Source organism: Camelus dromedarius, chromosome 31 (genome assembly GCF_036321535.1).
Source record: "Camelus dromedarius isolate mCamDro1 chromosome 31, mCamDro1.pat, whole genome shotgun sequence".
Classification (NCBI taxonomy): Eukaryota; Metazoa; Chordata; class Mammalia; order Artiodactyla; family Camelidae; genus Camelus; species Camelus dromedarius.
In genome coordinates this window covers 20091596-20111546 of record NC_087466.1, presented here as the reverse complement: position 1 = coordinate 20111546, position 19951 = coordinate 20091596, and the positions used below count along the sequence as shown (strand labels likewise).

General features: G+C 44.7%; 2 protein-coding genes and 1 long non-coding RNA gene across 10 annotated transcripts in view; 1 reads left to right on the top strand and 2 right to left on the bottom strand.

The window, feature by feature from the left end:
• RFLNA (refilin A) overlaps nucleotides 1–12284 on the bottom strand; it is a 234212-nt gene extending 221928 nt beyond the window's left edge. The window contains exon 1 of the mRNA XM_064481295.1: nucleotides 12198–12284. The gene's annotated coding sequence lies outside the window, so the exon portion shown is untranslated. The remainder of the gene's footprint in view (nucleotides 1–12197) is intronic.
• Nucleotides 1–12334, bottom strand: part of ZNF664 (zinc finger protein 664) — a 39261-nt gene extending 26927 nt beyond the window's left edge. For 4 of the 5 annotated variants that reach the window (XR_004133589.2, XR_837648.3, XR_004133588.2 and 1 more), the window contains exon 1: nucleotides 12198–12334. This is a non-coding gene — a long non-coding RNA (zinc finger protein 664). The remainder of the gene's footprint in view (nucleotides 1–12197) is intronic. The other variant, XR_837650.3, reaches the window with a different exon arrangement.
• A 967-nt stretch (nucleotides 12335–13301) lies between these two features.
• The window catches only part of CCDC92 (coiled-coil domain containing 92), a 29431-nt gene continuing 22781 nt past the window's right edge, over nucleotides 13302–19951 (top strand). The window contains exons 1-2 of one of the 4 annotated variants that reach the window (XM_031442539.2): nucleotides 13692–13767; nucleotides 14216–14379. The gene's annotated coding sequence lies outside the window, so the exon portion shown is untranslated. Of the gene's footprint in view, nucleotides 13428–13650; nucleotides 13768–13879; nucleotides 14380–19951 lie in introns of those variants that run through there. The other 3 variants (XM_064481294.1, XM_031442537.2, XM_064481293.1) reach the window with 3 other exon arrangements.

Genomic DNA, 19951 nt, shown 5'->3' with positions numbered 1-19951 from the left:
GGTTTTGACAGTGAGCCAGGTTTTTTCTTCCTGACTGAACTACACATCCTGCTAGCCTGCAAATCCTACCAACAGGAGCCGCCTCAGCTTTAAGGGTGGGCCCAGCTGCTGAGGGCCACGTGACTGCTCCATCTCACCTCACCTCAGTGTCTTAGACCGAGTGTAGACACCTGACCCCAGAGCTTAACAGTGACCTCTGCTCTGGGCCTGGAACAATAGTAAAAGCTGCAACAAAGTCATGTTCCAAATCTCCCTCTCTCACCGATCTAAACACTACTGAGAATGAGGTGATTAGCCATGAGGCATGAAGCTGAAAGCTTACGACGTACAAGAACTGGAGAGGTCATGAGCAGTCACAGCAGACTACAGTCATGAGGAAGTGGAAACCTCTAAGTAAGGTAGCTAAAAGACAGACGGGGCAGGGAAAAATAGTAAACCAGATGTCAGCAAGAGGAACAAGGCAAAGATAAAAGAGCTGCCTGGAGTCCTCACTGTCGGTGTGAAAGACTGGCCTGTCTCTGAGCTGCCTTAGTTAACAATGGCTTTCTGGTCCAGGCGCATCCTTACACCATATCCTATTTCCTAAAATGGAATGGATTTCTGCTCCTTGCAACAAAAAAGTGCTAACTAAAACAGTTACTTCAGCTCCTGGAGGATGAAGTTTTCCCAGGGGGCAGCTCAGTGCCTCCAACAGATATAGATTCCTGGCAAGTTCCAGACAGACGTGCCCAGACGTCCCAGGAGAACAGGGGCGTCTCGCCCCCTGGCGCCCTCGGCGCAGGCCTTAGGGCTTATATGCATCTCAAGGGCCTATGAAAATGTTTGAAATATGAAAAAATGTTTGCTGGGTGTAAAATACGAAAGGAAAATCATAAAATCAAGTTAATAAATGTTTAATTTCTAAAACTAGTCAACTGAAGCTTAACTCAGTTTTGTATAAGCTAATTTCCTGTGGGATAGGGGTGTGCTTTTTAATATGTCTGATGTGTGACACCGTAAAGGCCACCAGAGATAAGAATGCCAAGGCCTCCTAAGGCCTCCACACCAGGCTCGCGGGAGCGGACACGCCTGGGCGCAAGCTGAAGCCCGCCCGCCCCACCGTCCGCCATATTAAAGTTCACACTTTAAAGATTCTGCCTTACCACTCAAGCTAAGCAGTATGAAGTCAGAGATCAAGCCCACCTCCCAAATTTAAACATACTATTTTAGCACTCCTGGTATCAGGAGTCTATTCTCTTTTCTTAATGAAATTATTTTACAAAAATTAAGCCACACAACATCTATTAGCCATCTTATTAGTTCTACCAGAAAGAAGAAAAAAATGTTATTCATGACTGCAAATGGTCCTGTAGATTTAAAGGACATCTGTTAGAACAATAAATCAAAATTGGCCACATCTCCTCTCTCTTTCCTTGTGCAAGAGCCCCCTCAAATGTCGTTAATAGACCTATACATTCTTTTCCATTTGGCCAGATTTCCAATCTCAGAAAAATAGAGGGGGTAGCACAGAAGTTATAAGGAATTTAAATCTTACACCTATAAAAGCAAAAGACCAAATACAATTCTTTTCTGTGGTCGCTGCTGCTGAGGGCTCTGACTGGGTAAGCATGGACAAACTCTCTGTCGGTTCCGGCCACAGCCAACGCACTCGTCCCACTTTCATTGCCGGGCCGTCCGGCGAACCTCTACACCTGCTGTTTCTACCACTAACACGCCCAGCCTTCTCCCACGCTCCCACCCACCGTGACGCCACTTCTGCAAAACTGCTGTCCAAGTCATGATCTCCTTCCTCCTCATCAAATCTCAAGGCCCATGTTTCACTCCGACTCTAGTTCATACAAGTCTGCTCGGTCCCCAGTTCCCTGAACTTTCTCACCTCCCCTCAGGCTGTGCCGAGGGCACTGGCCATTTCTTTTATTCCTACTTCCCAAACACAAGTGTCCGCTAAAGGTATGTCCTGACTCCTTTTTTTTTTTTTAAAGCTCAACTACCTATCTGCTTGGCTTGAATGAGGACCATTTCCATGATGACAATTCCATACTCTCTCGTTACAGGAGTATTTCCTTATCATCCTAAAATAAACTGAAAATCATTAATTCGCCATATTCTAAGTCCCTATAAAAGGCCAGGAACTTAAAAGCCAGCTCTCTCCCCTCTCCCCACCCTACACATCTTTCCACTTCATTTCCTCTCTGCTCGTTTCCTCCTCTCAGCATTTAAACCTACACAAAGTCTCTTCTATCCTAAGGAAACCAGCATTTAATCCTATGCCTTCTCTAGCTGCCACGTATTCTCTCTCCATTTCCCCGTCCAGGCTTCTTAAGACTTATTTTTCTAGTTTCCATTGCCTCATTTCCCAATCATTCCTCAAACCACCACTGCAATACTGAAGTTCCTCTCAGCCAAGCCCAAAGGCCCTTATCGTCCTTTACCCTGCAAGACACTCCCTCTTGTGACTCCACGGCCTCTGTGTTCTACTCTGGCTGCATGAACCCTTATTCTCAGCCTGCGTGGAGACGCCTGCTCTTCCCTGGATACTAGCATTCCCAAGGGCTCCATCCTGGCTCTTCTCTGCTCCCCATTTACATCCCCACCAGCTCAACTATCTAGTCCACTGGTTCTCAACTCTGGCTGTTAAATAAAACTTCTTAAGGAATTTGTGTTTTAGCTGTTTATAATGCCTCCAGAGGGCACTCAAGCACTTGCTCAGGAAACTTCATAGATACTTACACTAAGGCATTGTAACTTGAACCGGACTTCACAGTGGATCCCTACTGCTAACTAGCTGCTAAGAACCATGAAGATTTGTACAACCTGCTTTTTTCAGGTTCTCTGATTCTAGTTGTGAGTTTTGGGGGCTTATTACAAAGTCCTAATCTTACCATAATATACAGATACGGTAGTAAGTTACTGAACACTAGTTAACTGAAAATCTGACTGATGTTTGCTGGCTGATGCCAAATACTTTGAATCAGTGAAACAGTCTTAAATCCTACTAACCATAATCCTACACGTTTGAAATGCACGTCTAAAAACAATTCTGAAAGCCAGAAAGACGTAATGGGCTTTACTCCGAAGAAAAGGGGTTAGATTATTTTTATGACCTGTTTTACCATTTACCTAAGGGGCAGGATATATCATCTTTGGGACAGAGGTTTGCTCTGGCCGTAAGAAGGGCTTCCTCACAAGATCTGTCACGATTCCACAGAAGGCGCAGCAAAATAAGATGTGGAAATAAGCAATGATTATTTCATGAACTTGCAGGGTATGAAAAATAAATGAGCTCTAGAACAGCTTTACTGAATTTCTTGTATCAGGTGGCACAAGACACTGCATATTCTAGAGTTAGAATAAAGGCGGAGACATGCTTTACTGTTAGAAAACAATACAAATTACTGCTTTTTAAAAATTAAATTCTGAATTCTTCTGATGCAACTCCAAAGTTAAATTTCATTTTTTTAAAAATTTCTCTTCTCCCAACTTCTGTACAAATGAGTATCTACCACAGCCACTGGTTACCCATCCTGCAATTCTTCTAATTTGGGTTAGCTGTGCAAATGACTTCAACTTGCCAGATCTAGTTTCACTCCTTATTCCTTCATCGCAGCTCTGAACCATGTAAAACTGCTGCCCCTCCCAGTCCTTGGAACGCCCTCCTCTGCTGCCAGGCTACGGCCCTCTCCTGCATACCCTCCTCTGCACCCACGGCCTGGCCCGGCCGCCAGGCCGGGCACACACTAGCTGAGTCTGCTCCGGCAGGCCCTGCAACGGTGAGCCCAATCAGCTGAGCTGGACCAACCAGATTCTCCCTCCTGAGAGCCGAGAACTGGGAAGTGGGAAGTCTGGGTCCGTAAGGTAAACGGCAGGGACCGTGACTCAGGACAAAGGCAGAGAGCGCAGCTCCACTGACTCCTGCCGACTCTGCAGACACAAGTGGGCCTCAGCCTAGAGCCACCTCGGGCGCGTGGCAGCCTCCTCAGAAACCCCCCTCACTAAAGCCATTCCAAGTGCATTTTCTTTCTTTCGACCAAAAGCTCTCTGAGTAAGACTTCTCTGCAGTGAGTTCTTTCGCAGGCACGGTCTCCCCAGCCTGCCCTGTGACGCACCACGCCCCCGCCCCGCTCGGAGCTTGGTCCGCTCTCCACACTCTCACCCATCCGTGGCCACGGCTTCCACACCAGCTGCAGACGATTCGCAAACTCCGTGCATGCTTCTGCTACAGACTGAATGTCTGTGTCCCCTTCAAATTCACATATTGAAACCTCAACCCCAGTGTGATGGTGTGAGGAAGCAGGGCTCTTAGGAGGTGATTAGGTCATGAGGGTGGAGCCCTTACCAGCGGATTAGTGTCCTTACAGACGAGGTCCTGGGGGCTCCCTCCCCCTCTGGCACGTGAGAACACAACAAGAAGAGGGCATCTGTGGGCCAGGAAGCAGGCCCTCATCAGACACTGACCCTGCTGGCACCTTGACCTCGGACTTCCAGCCCCCAGAACTGTGATGAACAAGTGTCTGTCGTTTTAGCTCCTCGGTCTGTGGTATCTTTTTGCAGCAGCCTGGATGGATGGGGGCGACTGCTAGCGGCCAAGCGGGCACCTGCAGGTGCATGCGGACCCAGGGTGCCACTCTGCCTGCGTCCTGGCCTGCCTCTGTATGGAACGGACCAGTTTGGAAACAACAGAAATCCCTCCAAGTCAGCAGTAGGGACAATAGGATGGCTGACTGTAGGACCCCCCACCTGCTCAGAGAGGCAGGGACTAGCCCAAAAGACAACCACAGCATTACCCAAAGTCATGGTCACGCAGTCTTAAATAACTCCATACGAAAGACGTCAACAGTCCAGTCTAAGCTAGACAGAAATGCCCCCACACTTAAGTCACAGACATGTAATTATAATCTAAGAAAAATTTACACTCAGAAACTCTGATTTTAATAATGGATTTATGCACAGCACCCAGTCAATCATATAGCAAAGCATATATCTGCAGCATAAAATCACTGCAAATTCTCGCAGGAAGAACTTACATGTCCTACAAGCCCTGCACATTCAGCATGTCCCAAACTCAATCTGTCACCTCCTCCCCAAAGCCAACTTGACTCACAAAGTTAGTCCCTCAGCTGCCTAAGCCAGAAGCGGGGTTGTCATTCACCCTCCTCCCTCTCACAAAGGCCTGTCCTCTCTATCTCCTAAATGTCTCCTGAACTTACCCACCCACACCACCTACACCAGCTGTCACTCAGGCCACCACCATCTTCTCCCCAAACACTACAAAGCCTCCAGTCTTGCCTTCCTCTAATCCACTATCCACTGTAATGCAATCTTTCTAAAATGCAAAATGGGTTGTTATTACCCTGCTTAAAGGTTTTCAGTGGGTTCCATTAACTCTCAGTGTAATTTCCAATTTATTCATATGGCTTTCAAACTCTCATCCGTGTTAGCTAGTTTCCCTCTCCCGGTTCATCTCTCACCACCGCCTACTCTGATTCTAGCTCCAGCCAAACCAAACTTCCTAGGCCTCAGCCACCCCCCTACCCCTGCCCGTGCTCCTTTCACCTCCTGGCCCTCCGTTTACCTTCGGGTCTCACCTTAGACATCACTTTCTGCAGAAAGCCTTCCCTGACTTGCACCCCTACCCTCAAATTTCGTCTATGTATGATGTCTTCTTACCTCCCAGAGCCCTCACACGTCCGCAACGTTTTCTCCACCGTCACACATACTTGGCTTTGTCCTTTACTAAACTGCACACCACCGCAGGTCCAGTGTAACACTTGGCAAGGGAACAAATCCACATGCCTTCATGATAACTCCTTCAGCCTCACCTACACCGCATGCCCCGAGGTACCCTGAGCTCCACTCTGCCCACTCACTGGCAGGCCCTGCATAGTAACCACGCTTTCGGTGCTTCTGCCCTTGGTCCAGCTGGCCAAGTCCTACTCATCCTGACTCAAGTAAACGCAACTTGCTCTATGACCGGATCCGTGTGTTAGAAACACAGAGAGTTGACAAAAGTCAAACTAGGAAATCCCATGGCCCATGTTTAAGTTTCTGCACTCACTCTACAGTTATAAATGAAAAATGAGAACTATTATTATTTTGTATATTGCTAAGAAGTAATTTTCCTTCAAATACTGGAAGCAACAAAATTCACTGAAACTTAGTCCAAATGCATCACTCAAAAAATGTTTAGATACTAGCTTTTAGAGTACATTTTAGAGGATACTTTAAAATGAAAAGGCAAATCTATTTTTAAAAGTATCTATCAACCATGCAGCTAATACATGTCCTAGATAAACTTTTTAAAAATTAATGTATCATTATAAAGGAAAGAACATAAATTATAGATGTATTAACATATAATCCTGGAAAGTAAGAAGAGCAAAAATTTTTTAATCATACAACATCCTTCTACCCGAAGTCCACAGTTTTTAAGATTTTTACCTAATTTCTTCTAGACATTTGTCCATTATACGTTTTTGTGGAGGATTGTTGGGATTTTTAAGAGTTTTAATCATATAATGCATGCAATTTTGTATCCTGATTTTCCTCCCCTTAATATTGTCATAAGCATTTTAACACATTTTCTTCATAAACATTTTAATGGCCAATAATATATTGTCCAGTGGATGGACCATAACTTAACCTAACCATTCTGTAAATGCACCCTTAAAAATAATTTTACAATACACATCTGTTGTAGGTATTTAAAAATACTTACTCCTATGATGGCTGCTAGGTGGTTGCCATATCAAGGAACATAATACTTTTAAGGCTCCTGATACATACGGCCAGTATAACATAAGAGTGTCACATTTTTGCTACATCCTTGTAAATAACAGATATTAACATTTTTTAGTCTAAATTTAGACCTTCATTAAGTGAGAAACAGTAACATCTTCATTACAAAAGTAAATGTTCATTGTTAAAAAAAAAACCACACTGAAACAGTCAAAAACATGTGAAATAAATATAAAACCAGTCCCAGAAATAAAAATTCAGTCTCCCCTATTCTTTTCTCCTCAGAAGTCACAATTAAATATGTTTTCTCTGTTTTTATTCAGAACACACAGAGACAACCACATATACAATTATTTTGTTTTGTATCTTACAAAAAAATGGAATTAAACTTGCTCAATAATATTTTATAGACATCTATCCAGGCCATGTCAATACATACAAATCTTTTTTAAAAGCTTCATAGCATTCCACAGTGTAGACGTATCAAAAGTTATTCAGCTTCTCCTCATTATAAATGATGCTGCAGCAGACTTTATTCGTACTAACTTCTACCCTCTCATTAGCGTATCAGTGATTCCCTGAAGCATACCTGCTAGATCAAAGCACATTGAGTGTTTTTAAAATTTTGATAGGTTCGACCAAATCGCCATCTGAACAGGTCGTACCAATTCTATGTTCCCAACAATGTATGAGGTACCTTTTTCTCTATATCCATGGGTAGCTTTTTAACTTTGGCCTACTAGCCATCCCCACCAAAAAAAAAAAAAAACAAAAACAAAAACCACCTCACTGTTTTAATTTCCATTTCCCTAATCACAAGTGAGGTTGAACTATGTCATTGCTTTGGCACGTTCATTTCTCTTTCTGAGAACTATTCATGTCCTCCATTCATTTAATTGTGTCAATCCTAGTATCCTTTATCTGTTTATACATGTTACAGAAACTTTTTCCCCAGTCTGTTACCTTGTAATGCTTGGTTTTTGTCACACAGAAATAGTATCAACTTGGGTAACAGTTGAAACTTACCTATCTTTTCTTCATGATTTTGGGCCTTGGTCTTACCTAAATAGTATACCAAAAAATTTGTTTTCCAATGTAATCTATCCTCCAACATAACAAATTCTATTTCTTCTAATACTTTTATAGGTATTTTTATATTTGAGTTAGTTCTTTAATCCAAATAAAGGTCATTTTGAACATAGGGAAGTAGAATCTTTCTTTTCAAATAAAGAGTCATTTATCCCTAGCGTATCAAACAATCATTTCAACTGTTTCAAAATGCCAACTTAATTACACAATGAGTTCCCATATATAAGTGGGTCTGTTACTGGACACTACTTTGCTCCATGTACCAATTTGTCTATTCTTGTGTTCACCACTTATATTACTGCACTGTTACAGTATGTTTTGATATCTGGCATAGCAAACCCTCCATCACTATTTTCCCATTTGAAAAATCTCTTGGCCAATGTAGCATGTTTAGTCCCCTAGACGAATTTTTAAGGCAATTTATCACGTGTCCAAAAATAAGTCTCACTGGGATTTCAACTGGAGTTATGCAGAAATTAGTTTAATTTGCAGAGTATTACAATTTTTACAAAGATGCCCTCACTTCCAGAAACACGTAATGTCTGCCCATTTATTTAGGTTGGCTTTTAAATTCTTCAGGTAAAGGTGTTTACTTTTTTCATAAAGCTTTTGTACATTTGTGTTTCATTTTTAAATGTCTTCTGGTTTTGTCCCTATTGAGAATACTTTTCTACAGGAGTAACTACAAAGTAATTATTCATGAGGCTACACATCTTTCCACATGTTGAGCAAACTACATCTCTGTCCAGTAAACTGTCTATCCACATCCTGCAACCACGCATATACGTTTCCATTATTCTCCTCATTGATTTGTGGGAGGTCTTTCCACGTCGAAGATATTAACTCTTCACTTATGTTTGTCACAAGTATTTTCCTACTTTGTGGTTTGGCTTTTGATCCCAGGGTTTTCCCTTTCTTCTTTAAGAAGTTTTCAAATGTTTATGTAGTCTAATACAACGATTTTAACTAACAGATTTGAGTGCCCCATAGGTGCCAGGACCTGTGTCTCTTTTTCTCATGACATCTGCACAGCAGATACTGTTTTCCACACTTAAGATATTCCAGTTCAAGTATGTCTGACTGCAAAGCCTGCATCTGTTCTCCTCAACATGCACAACTCCCTTGTCCCGATGTTTAATATTTACTTCCATATCTTCTTTCTGACTTCGGGGGCATTCATGATGGTCTGTCATACGTATTTCCCATATACAGTTTATCTTAGGGGTGCTGAACAGGTGCCAGTGACTTGTACAGATACTCCAAAGCCTGTTTAAATCAATGTGGCTCTACAGTATGTTTAAACAATCAGACAGGGTTTGTCCCAACCTCATTACTCATTATTCTGTCCAGCTCACCAAAAGAGGAGTATCTATTATGTTTAAACATCACATCCAGGAACATGGCCTGTCCTTCCATTCAGGACATTCTTTCGTATCTTTCAGGGTATTTTCTGGTCTCCTCCAGGCAGATCAAACTTGTCTCCATGAGGCTGTGCTTAAACCTGTTTCATGTTTTTTGTTGAACTGTGATCAGAGCCTGCTTTTTTGTTTGTTTTTCCACTTTAGTTTCTGCTGGGTTATTCTTAGTATTCAGAGAGCCATGAATTTTATATATGCATTGTGTACACAGTCACTTCCTCAATTTGTCTAATAGTTTTTCTGTTAGTCTCATTTTTTTTAGTTAAAAGCATCTAAAAATATATCCTTTCTTTTCATTTGAGAGCCTCACTCTTATTTCATGTATTCCTGCTTCGACAAAACTTACAGAAGACATGCTGAATATACCAATTTTTAATTTGACTCTGATACTCTTCTGTTAAGCACAGTATGAATAATTGGTTTAACATATGTGCACTTTTTGCATTAAAAAGTGCTCTTTTGCCTACTTTTTAAAACTAAGGTATGATTTTTAAAAACCAAATATATTTGCACCTTAGTTTAGTTGGTAGTTCAATGTCAATGTGAACTCAAAGGGGAAGAGCACCTTCCTCAGGCCTCTGGAACAGTCCACCTGGTCCTCTCCCCCACCTTCACGCCCCGCTTCCACCACACCCCCACATTCTGCATGTAGCAGCTGGAGCGACTGCTCAAAAATGCAAATCTGATTATGTCATTCCCCTGCTTAAAACCCTACGCTTCTAATGGTTTCTCGTTTCACTCAGAATAAAATAAAACATCCTTAACCTGCCCTGCAAGACCCTACATGATCTGGCCCCCTGCCTAGCCACACTTCCCCCTCACCCACCATAATCTGTCCACAAGTCATTCTTTCAGTTCCTGGAATGGGCAAAGTTTTTCCCCCTTCTGGGCCTTCCCACAAGCCGTTCCCCTGCCTGGAAAATTATCCCCCACTTCACTCTACGCTGACGCCTACTCATCCTTCAGATCTCAGCTCAAATCTAATTTTTGCAAAAAAGTCTTTCCTGGGCCCTCTCTATGCAATCTAAAACTTGGTCTCCTTTTTATACTCTCTCACAGCCAATGCTACTTAACTTTCATAGCAGACACCCATTTGTGATTACACATGCAGCTGTGAGATTGTGTTTACTTATCCCCTCTGCCCCCACAGATAAACTCCAAGAAAACAGAGGCAAGTTGATTTTGCTGGCCACACTACAAGCATTCATATATATTTGAAGGAAAGAAAAATATCTACAAAGCCCCCAATTGTATCTTACATCTTAAAATGATACCCATCACATTATTCAGTCAATACTTAAACTGCTAAAACTGATACTGCCTGCAAATTCAGTAAGAATCCATTTTACCCAAAGGACATAAAAGCTAACCTGAATCTGCTACTGCTACAGAAAAACACACATACAAACTTACTTCACTAGGAAGTAAGTTTTGTTTAAATATTATGAGAGTTTTATTGTATGTAGTGCTCCATTTGCTGATCCTTTACTCACAGTTGACCAATTTATATGCTTTATTTTTTAAGGCACGAAAAACACTATGAAAAGTGTGCCTGGTAAAATACTCTTTAAGAAGTCTAATGTATTAGCAGTACTTGATTAAAATAAAGCAAAATCAGAAAATTGAACAGGACTCAAAGTGGGCTGTCTGTAGTATTCTGTACTATGCACATCTGGTCAAAAAAGAAAATATAAATTATGTTGCAAATAATTTGAAAAAGCCTTTTGGATCACAAAGGCTAATACATTCAACATTTACATGCCGCTTCACACTCTACGAGGCACTTTTACATACATCGTATCACTGAGCTCGGTGGAGTAGATAGAGCAGGTTATTACCATCATTTATAGAAAAGAAAACTGAAGCTTAGAGTGATTAAGTGTCCTCCCCAAGGCCACAGGACTTTAAAGTGGTAGAGTCATAATTACAAGAGGGGAGGGGTGGAGGCTCCCACACATAAATTTCTTAACCAAAGAGACCTTCCATCATAAACGCTTAGTCTCTATAATTAGTGTAGATTTGAGCTCCCTCCACTAAAATTTCATTTCACCAGAGGACAAAAACCCAAAAAAGCTGTTTTAAATGTAAAGTTAAAACTTAAACTGCCACCCATGCAGGAAATGGCTAAATAAACTCTCGTAATATTCAAACTACGGAACATGATGCAGCAGTTCTGCAAAGTGAGTGAACGCACGATGCGCTAAGATTGAAAGAGTACACAAGCACTCATTGAAACAAAGATAATATGAGTACACACTCACGTAAAAACATTTTTAAAGATTTAGAAGGATATACGCCAGACATACAATAGCTGTTATCTCTGGAGACAGGGTGGTAGTCAAAGACTTTAGCCGTCTCGGTGATGTTTTAATTTTCACAAAGAAAATATTTTACTTTGCTAACTGAAAACTAATTTTTAAAATTGAAATGAACCTGTGGGTTCAACACGAAAGTCATTTTTCCGTTCAAAAAAGCTGTGTTATCTATAAAGGAAGGAAGGGCTCCCTCTTTAAAAAAAAAAAAAAAAGACAAAATATATAAACAAAAAACAGTTCGATCCTATTAAAACAATAAACTATCACAAAACGTTCCTTTCAAAAAGCAGTAGCTTAGAATTTTTAAAAATATCTAGTCTCTTTTGTGGGAATAAGACAACCAATAAACTATCAACTAGAAGAGAGCAGAACAGGCTGGTCCTAGAGAGAATGAGTTGTTAAGAGTTCGGCAAGGAAGGTTTCACAAAGGAGCTGAGTTTTGAGGAAAATGAGAGGTGACTTGGCAGAGAGATGCGAGAAGATTAAGCCAGATGGAGAAATGTCTGGGAGGTGGATATACTGAGTTAATCAGAAGCAGGGCCCAGGAAGAAAACTAGAGTAAAGTCCTGAAAGAGGAGAGGAGGATTCCTTTGGATGTGGGAGGTGAGAGGGAGCTCGACTGCGCGGCCATCCAGTTTACCTGGGTGAGAATCCGGCCCTTGTTATGGTCAAACAATGGAGGCGTCCAGCGGCAGCAGCGCTGTGTGCTGGGTGCGCGAAGGGTTCCTCATCACCTGAGTGGGATGCTCGTCTGGCTCTGCTGGGACGCGAGGCGCTCTAAAAAAACACACAACATCACACCATGCAGGGAGGCTTCTCCGCCGCACAACCCGGCTCCCTGATCCCACGGCGCGGCCATTACCGCCTCTCCGGGGACCCGCCTGGAAAGGCTCCAAGGCGCGGCTTCACGGGTTGCTAAAGCCGTTTTGCTCCCCCTTCCCTCGGCTCCAACAACAATGGAGCCCGGCTCGGGAGTCCGGCTCCCGCGGGGCCTCCGCCCGGCCTCGCCCCTACCGCTGCCCATCCGTCGCCGCGCACCCGGCCGCCATCTGTGACCCCTGCTCCCCGGCACCGCGGGCCCACGCCGGCTCGCCGAGGCCCGAGGCCAGGCTGTCCTTCCCGGGGTCGGCCCGGGGCCGCCAGGCCGCCCGGCTGCGCGGAGCCGCTCTGACCTTTCCCACCAAAGCCCACGGGCTGGCCCCGGCCCGAGGCCCATCCGAAGTGATGGGTTGTTTTTCTTTTCTTTAATCCACTCATCCTCCTTCCGACCCCGAGCCCGCTCCCCGGCGCCCCCCCCCCACCGCCCCCTCTTTGATCCAGAATTTCAATAAAGAGACTGCAGCCTGGCCGCCCGAGAACTCACTCCAAGTGAGGGGCTGAAGCACCCCAGGCCGCGGACTCCGCGCACCCACCCTCCCTCTCCTCAAGGGACACCTCACAGGTGCGTCTCCGAGTCGCGCGCGCGCGCTCCGCACACCCAGACGCCTCCGGGGGACAGCGCGCGTGCGCACGCACGAGGCCGGCGAACCCCCGGGGGAGCGGGGGCCGCACGCATGCGCGCGGCCCGGCCCTCGCCCCTTCCCCCCGCCTCTGCTCCCACCCCCGTCGGCCGCCGCGCGTGCCCTACCCCCAATCCCAGGCTGGTGCCGGGTACCCCCCTACCCCCACCGCCCAGCGCGCGCGCGCTCCCGCTCGCCCGCCTCGCTCCTCCTTCCCCCGCCCCGCCCGGGCCCGCGTTACCCTAGGCAACCGCAGTGCGGCCGCACCTGAGCTGTGCGCCTGCGTCCCACCGGCCAGACCCTCCCTTCCCCCGGTGCGTCCCCTAGACCCGCACAGCTGCGGGAGGGGGGCGTCGCCCCCTCCCCACGACGTGAGTATCGATCGGCCCCTGCCGCTCCTCCCCGCAGATACAGACCCGCCGCCGCGCCGGCGCCTCGGCCGCCCGTCTGGTCAGCGCCGCCAGGCCTCGCCGCCCCGGCCCCCGCTCCCAGCGTGCACCGCGGCGAGCGCTCGGGTGGGAGCCGGCGAGATGCGCTCGGCGGGCGGTGCCCACTGACCTCCCTTGGCGGCCCGGCCGGGGCAGGGCCGGAGCCGGGAGCCAGCCCCGCCCGCCGCCCCGCCCATGGGCCGCGGGCCCCGGCTGCCGCCCGTCCGGAGGACCGCGCCGAGGGGGGGAGCAGCTTGAAGGACCACGACGGCCGCGCCCGCAGGTGAGGCGGGGCCCGAGGTGTGACCGAGTCCAGCCCCGCTCACCTGGCGGTACCTGCGGGGAGGCTCTGCGGGCGCCGGCGAGGGGCGGGGGCGCTCGTCGGGGCAGGAACTCATTTAGATAATTTTTAAAGCCCTCACTGCAAGGGGAGGGGGTCCTCCCATCCCACCCCCATGGTTCAGGGATGAGGAAATGTGTCCGCTTGCGGAGACAGCTCGGGGGTGGGGTGAGGGGGACGAAGAGATGGAAAGCAGGGCAAAAGTGAGGCGCAGCGACCCCCGCGCCGGCTGCCTCGGGGTCTTCCAGCCCGTTATGGGGCGGGGGATGCCAGGCTGCGGTCCGTCCGCACCGCGCACCCAAGCCAATCCGAAGTGGGAGGAGAGGGCAGCCCAGGGGCCTCTCTGGCCAGCCCCGGGGTGGGATTGTAGGGTGAGAGATCCGCATTGCAGGTGCACCAGGAGCGCCCGAGGGCCTGGCCCTGCTTTGTCTGGGATGCTGTAGGGAGGAGGCCGTCTGAATCCACATCGCCTTTTTAAATGCGTTTTACCACCCCGAGGATGTTAGAGACCCTCCCAGATAAGTTGCATTGTCTTCTGTCCTGATAACCTTTTACGTAAGTATTCTACCTTTACGGCCCTTCTCCGAAGCTTTGACGTGGGCTTTAGTTTACCCTAAATAACGATTTGTGATTCAGGAAGCTGAGCCTAATGCAAACATGCAGCAGAGCTCTAGGCTCGGCTAGAGCCGCCGTCTGCTACGGCGAGTTACTCTAGTTGAGCTAACTTGCGTTTTCATGCTGACCTGTATTTTAATTTCAAGCTTTGATATTCAGCAGAATGATCTATTCCAATAATGAAAATGAGGTGGCCTAGGAGGAAGTATGATCGTGGTCTGTAATTTAGGTTGCAGTCATCGGTCTTGTTACAAGCTGCCAGGCGGAATACTTTAATACATTACGCATTTCCAGAAACCTACCTGTAAGAGTGTTAAAACTAGAATTGCCATTTTAAGACTTTTAAGTTAGAAAATTACTAAAAGAGCATTGTTATTGTTTTATTAAATGATTCTTTTGTTTGTTTTGCACAGTCAAGAATTCCCCTGCATTTTCTTGCCATTGAATTGTAAGGGGAAAATGCTAACATTTAAAGTGACTTTTACCTCCAAAGATGTTTTTGAATGTATGTATTTCTTTTGGCTAAATATTCATCATATGTGAAATATTTTTGGAAGAAGGTTTTAAGGCTCATGATATATGTATATATGTATGTCTTTATATATACATATACACTACTGGAAAACCTTAAAATAGTTTTTATTATTCCTCTGCATCATGTTATAATTACTCAGTAAATTTAGTTTAGCTATATTTAAAATTTTAAATACTGGACAATAATTTGTGTGTATCAGATTTTTACTGTGTAGCACGTGTAAATATATCAGTCTAACAAACAGGTTTCTTGGAAATTAGATATTTTTATTCTTTTTTTTTTTAAAAAATGAATCCTTTCACTTATGACAGGGAATCATGCATGTGAGTCCTTAACTCTTTCATCTGTCGTTCGTTGGATAAAATCATTTTAACATCATTACTTAATTGGCAGAGTGCATTTGCAGCAATATTGATGTTAATAACAGCATTGAGATTCTTAAGGAATACTTATTTTTAGTTATATACATCATTTCCTCATATTTCTGGTAAGGAAAGACCTGGGCCTTCTTTTATCTGGAACAAGGTCAACCATAAAAAGTTCTTAAGACATAGTGGGCACACTCTGTTTATTAACTAAGGCTAATTATATCTACTGAATTGGGTATCCATAGAGGGCAGAGACTGGGCACCTCTATATGCTTCACATGCCATGGATGCAATAACTGTCTGAGTCAGATTGACATTCCAGACCAGTTAGGTAGGTGCTAGCGTAATGACACCAATTTTCACATCTCCAGCTTTGATGTTTAAATCTGCAGAAAGGTTGGGCAGGAAAGTGAATGTGTCCTAATTGTCTTCAAACATTCAAGATCTGTCATGCAGCAAAGGGGTTTTATGTATTTAGAGTATTTTCTGAGCTCCAAAGAGGACAAGCAGTACTTACAGGTAGACAGATTTCACTTTGACTGCTTATGAGTAGACCCTCCCATGGAAAGAAGGGGCTGCTCTTTCCGTGTGGAGTTTCGTGATGAGCTGGTGCCCACTGGGCAGGGGTGGCTACCAGGAGGTACCACAGTGGGAGTGGGAGAGGCCTTCTGAGGGCACCACGGGGCTCTAGTGGCAACTGGATTGGAGGACATTGTGGTTCTTTTTTATTTCTTACCATGGCTTCGGCAGTTGTAGGCATAACGACATCTCAGACACCTCCTTCGATCCTTGGGAGATGTTTACTGGGTCAGAGGCCAGCCTGGTATCAGAGATGATTCTAATCCTACTTTGCATTGGTGTGGGGCTGTACAGGTACTAAAGCACTCTAACATTCAATGATTTATTTTAAAAAGACTCTTCTTAATTATATGTGCTTTGTATTTCTTCTTTTGGCTTTTATTTTCTATAATAAACATTTAATTAAGAGGAAAGTTACCTTTTTCTATGAAGGCAAGCAGAGGAGTCTTTTTTTTTTTAGCTCTTAAAATAGAATGATGTCAGTCATTCTCTTGAGAGTCAGCAGGTTGTGAAGGTGAATAGATTTTTTTTCTTAGCTGAAATTACTTTTTAAAGATACTGATTAAAAGGGCTGATTCTTGTGCTTGCTCTGCATTTCAGTTTCTGTTTATTTCATTACTCAAACATGACTCAAATTTCACAGCAAAAAGTCCAGTCATAGCCACCTACAGCAAGTTGCATTGGACTTTTTTTCAGTATGTCTGCCTTGTTTTTAAATATATGTTGGCAGATAAAACACAGCCAAGAAGAAGCAGAATTACAGGGGACTGAAAAGATGAGGTGAATTGGACCTTTGTGTTTGAAGAAGAAAAAGACGTGTCCTATTTGTACTAAGCCAAACCTGGGAATGGTAATTTGTCAACAATAGGAATGGTGATCTATCTGTTATAACAAGAATTAGGCTATTGACTGTCAACCACAATACATGTATTAAGTGGGTCAGTGGGGTTAGGGTTCTGTCTGTGGCCAAGGAGCAGAGCAGAGCTTCCTGTTAACAGCAGAGGACCCAATAAACGCTGTCTGCACAAGAATTTAAGTGGAGCACGTTGGTAATGAGGCCAGTTGAGTTAAACCAGATTCTGACCTCTCCCGTTTAGGAATAAGTTAGAGGAAAGAGAGAGTTCTGAATTAATATATACATGGACTTAATTTTTAAAAACTTAAAAAAAAACAGTTGCCCTCTTCTGTTCTTTAGCAGATAAATTTGTCCCATGCTTTTGGGCCTTTTACCCACCAGCTGAATTTGGACGGGATCATTTAAATAAGACAAAGATTTTAAAAGGTGCATCATTTATATTTCATGCATGAAAGGAAAAGAGAAGACAATCAAGTTCTTCTGGTCAACCGAAAAATGACATAAGAAAACCTAACAAGTATTTATTCCTTCAGGGAAAAAAAAATCACAGATGCTGCTTTAAATATTATGACCAGGACAATAAATTATCAAGTAAGGCAGCCAGTTAGAAAGCAGCCTTTCTAGAGGTGAAAGGTTACATTTTATAGCTCCTCACCATACTCTCTGAAGTCATCTCATAGATGTCTTAAAAGACTTCTTTGTTAATAAGGAAACAGGAGGTTATGTTTTTCTGTGAGTTTCCACACTGGGGAGCAGACAGAAATGGTTATTTTTGTGATTACCCCGGTTTACCACTTTATCCGAAATTACTGTATGAAACAAGAAGAAAGCTCTACGTCTCTGGAGCCATAAGGGAAGAGGAAATACGTGTTCTCTTTTCGAGATTCTTCCTGCCAGCCAGATCCTCAGGGCTGAGCAGTAAAATTCCATCGGTTAGCACAAAAGAGCAAGCCAGAGATGCTTAAAGCTTACAATAAAAGAGAAAAAAGGACATGTTGAATAAATGGAATTTGAGGCACAGAATACTCTGCTGCTACAATTTTTCTCTGTTACCTCTTTGACAACACGTAAGAGGTTAAATTGAGATCCGAGTAGGACGCATAATCTTTTACTTTCCCGATTTCCTTCCCACCCCATTTCTAAATGTACCTTGGACCCTGGTTGTTTACTACGTAGGTAAGAGAGTTTTTGAGGCATTTCTTATGTGACGTTGCTCACACATTGCTACCACATACAAATTCTAATTCCCAGTATTATTACAATGCTGTTTTTCTTAAAAGTTGCACATTCCACCTAGAAATGAGTGGCATCATTCTCTGAAAGGGCCATGTTTGCTGTAATGTCAATGCACAAACACTGGCTCCCCGAGATGCAGTTCCATCACTGTCATAGCTTAATAATCCAGGGATCGCCATACTTTTCTAGTGGTTTCTAAGCTCATTTTTTCTAATCATGAATGAGTGTAGGAGGTTAGCTTCCTGCCAGACCCCAAACATTGAAGGAGGCTTTTTTTTTAATCCCCTCTCTCTCCAACTGTCACATGTCCCAGCCCGGGTGAAGGGCACTGGTGGCTGCGGCATGGGGGAGCAGAGCCAGATTTTAGACATGCTTGTCTTGCACATTGATGAGAGAGATGAAGAAAGGTTGTTGTTTTGTTTTTTAATTTTATGTTCCCACAGATAAGAATGTAGCAGGGTTGTTAGGTACGGCCTATCCTTTTCAAGGCAGGGTCAGTCTTTGACTGTGACAGTGACTCATCTTTCTCTCTTGGTTGAGTCTGGTGATCGGACCAGAAAATCCTGGCGGGACACAGCAGCCGCTGAGGTGCCTGCTCACTGACCAGCTCTGTCGCGGTGGGTCACAGGAGGGGGGAACACAGTCTTTTATGACAGAGAGGATATGTAATCCTCCTCGGCCACTGCATGGTGAGATAGGTTTCAAGTGAGGAAGTAGTTCCCATCAAGGAAGTGCTGGAGTCAGTTTTTGACCGAAAGAGGTTTATGAGTCTAGTGAGGCTGTGGTACTAGGACCTGGTTCAGAGACGAGCGAAGCGCAGCCTTATTGTTTGAGGGCAAAGGCAGGTTTTTTGAGGGGAGAAGACACAGTAAAAATCTAAGTTGAAACAAATAAGGCCAGCGGTGGCACCTTCCCGGAGATGGTCATGTTGAGTGCCGTCTGTTTGGGGGTGTTCTCGGGTCTCATCCATAGTTGTGGGATGGAGCTCAGAGCAGTTTTGGACGATCATTGACTAAGTCTAGACACTGCATTAAATGCTGCCCACCAGCAGGCCATGGCTGCAGAAGACTGCCTTTGCAGATAGGCTCAGAGTGCCACCAGGACTTCCCAGTATCACCATGAGTCTGAGGGAAGCAGATTATCCACCCCTGAGCCTCAGAGGAAAACCAAGTGAAGTTAGAGATTGTTAAGCAGTTGGGGCCAGTGTCTTCCTAGCAGAGATGCTGTGAGTGTCAGAGCATTGGTATCAGAGGTCCGCAGAACTGCAAATCCCAGCAGGAGGGTGGAAGTGACAGTGTAGACAGTCAAACCCTAACAGGCTCCTTGTCACCCACGCTCCTTGCACCTGTGGATGGAACGCATGATGCTGCCTATGGTATAACACAGCTTCATCCAGCACAGATTTCGTCTTTGGGGGAGCAACCAGAAATCTCTTAAGTCTACTCAGTTTTTTAGATGAAGGTCCCAGTTTTTTGTTTGTTAAGACTCTCCTGTTCACAGTCTACAGGTGGGGCATCTGGCTGCTTCCTTCCAGTTTCTGCAAAATCCTGTCAGGTTATTATTTTTTTTCAATTTCATCTTCACATTTAACCACCTCTTCTGATTCTGGATGATACAGTGACTGTGTAGGGCCTTACAGCTTTATTTCCAATCTGACCTGTAAATTGTGGGCTCCAGTTCTAAACAGACACATTTACCGTGCCAAATCCAGAAATAAAATATTTCAGAAGTCTTTCTGATGGTCATTGTGTCAGCTGATGAACATACTTCTACATCTGGTGAAATTACTAAACGGTCACATGAAAATCACTTTCCTTGTTTGAACAAAACATTTGAATATATTTACAAATGCCGTCCCCCGAAGGGAAGCACTAAGCTGCTCTCTGTCTGCATGCCCCCCAGCGAGTAACGCAGCTCTTCGTGATGTTGAGCCACGCT